The sequence below is a fragment of the Anomaloglossus baeobatrachus genome, chromosome 7, assembly GCF_048569485.1.
Source record: "Anomaloglossus baeobatrachus isolate aAnoBae1 chromosome 7, aAnoBae1.hap1, whole genome shotgun sequence".
NCBI classification, from domain to species: Eukaryota; Metazoa; Chordata; class Amphibia; order Anura; family Aromobatidae; genus Anomaloglossus; species Anomaloglossus baeobatrachus.
The window spans coordinates 58,710,394-58,712,757 of record NC_134359.1 but is presented as its reverse complement, the minus strand read 5'-3'; positions in this window follow the sequence as shown (position 1 = coordinate 58,712,757).

The window sequence follows — 2,364 nt, the reverse complement described above, 5'->3', positions numbered from 1 at the left end:
AGATATTGATCACACACTTAGCCACACATAGCTCTATTTCTGAATAGTCAGGGTAATAATCAATTGTGAATCCAAAATGCTCTTCATGTTTACTATAGAAGTCAGGACATAGTGGTACAACCTATGCAGATTCACAGGAGCCCAAGAACTAAAGGGGCCACTAACCCCTCCGAAGCAAGACAGAAAGGGGTGCAATATGAGGAGCTATTGGACTGCAATGGGCCCCCATACTGTTCTTGCAGTGGGGCTCTCTTCTCTCTCTGTCCGCCCCAGATAGCGGTAACAATTGTTGCTAACATACAGAAGATATTTATAACCATTAAAGAGAATCTGTCACCAGGTTTTTGCCACCTAATCTGAGACCAGCATAAAGTAGGGGAAGGGATCCTGATTCCAGCGATGTGTCATTTACTAGGCTACTTAGTGTAGTTTTGATAACATCACTGTTTAATCAGCAGTAGATTATCATTACAGGACTACTTGGCATGTTGTCCAGGTAGTCCAGCATATTCATCAGCTCTGTATAACGACTAGATCTGCAGCAGAGAAAACATTGATTTTATCAAAATGACAGCAAACAGCTCAGTAAGTGACACATCGCTGGAATCAGGGTCTCTGTCTCTACATTATGATGCTCTCAGATGGGGAAGCAAAAACCTGGCGACAGATTCCCTTTAATGATAACCATTTAGTCTATGGTACTAGAAACAATCAGTTCTGACCCGTCTCCTGTATCACATCAATACTACTTTAACTTCTTTATGCATTATTGCTAAATGTAGTCTAATATTTACTACCACCTGGAAAAAAAAGTTGACATAGGGCAGTGCAAAGGCTTTAATGCTTCTGCCCTTTACAAATTATTTTCTATGGGAAATAAGTTTGTGTATGTCATTAATTCCCAATACACCAAATATTCGTTTTTGCAAGTTGAACGGTCATTACATAGTGAGGAAATCTTTCCATCTATGGCTACTATATACATTTGTGGCGTGCTACAGAAATCATTCACTTTTTATGTTATTGCAGTGGAGAGGCCTTGTCTTTGCTGACAATAGGAGTTGCTGAGGCACCTAGTGAATATCAATTAATGCTGGATTTCCTAATTTACAAACTTTTTTCTTTTAAAAATGTAATATATTATTATTATTTTTATTCTCTTTCTGTTACATATTGTTCTGTTGAATGCATTTAAATGGCGCATTGGATTCCCCATCCCTAGCATTTAGGCCACTTTACACACAGCGACATCGCTAGTGAAAGCACCCGCCCCCGTCGGTTGTGCGTCACAGGCAAATCGCTGCCCGTGGCACACAACATCGCTTACACCCGTCACACGGACTTACAGTACCTGACGTCGCTGTGGCTGGCGATCCGCCTACTTTCTAAGGGGGCGGTTCGTGCAGTGTCACAGCGGCGTCACTAAGTGGCCGCCCAATAGCAGAGGAGGGGCGGAGATGAGCGGCCGGGACATCCCGCCCACCTCCTTCCTTCCTCATTGCCGGCGGCCGCAGGTATGGTGTTGTTTGTCGTTCCTGCGGTGTCACACGTAGCGATGTGTGCTGCCTCAGGAACGACGAACAACCTGCGTCCTGCAACACCAACGATATTCAGGAAAGAAACGACGTGTCAACGATCAACAATTAGGTAAGTAATTTTGATCGTTAATGGTCGTTCCTGCATTTCACACGCAACGACGTCGCTAACGAGGCCGGATGTGCGTCACGAATTCCGTGACCCCAACGACATCTCGTTAGCGATGTCGTCGCGTGTAAAGCCCCCTTTTCTTTATCTGCCATATGCATAGGTTGCAGTCTTGGAGCGCTGGGGTCCTGGGTTCAAATCCCGCCAAGGACAACATCTGCAAGGAGTTTGTATGTTATTCCAGTGTTTTTGTGGGTTTCCTTTGGTTTCCTCCAACATTCCAAACATGTAGTGATAGGGAATGTAGATTGTGAGCCCCAATGGGGACAGTGATGATGATGTATGTAAAGCATTATGGAATTAATGGCAATATATAAGTGAATAAATATTATTATTATTATTATTATTATTATTATTAATAGAAAAAATAGTCATATACTTATTGCAAAAAGTATTCTTCTTATTATTATTATTTAAAATAGTATTATTATTATTATTATTATTATAAAAGGATTATTATTATTTTGATTATTATTACTACAAAAAATATTATTATTATTAGTAGTATGTACAATATTATTATTAATGATAATAATAAAAATAGTATTATATTGCAAAAAGTATTATTATTATTATTATTAATATTATTATTATTATGTAAAATAGTATTATTATTATTATTATAATAAAAGGATTATTATTATTATTAATAGAAAAAAT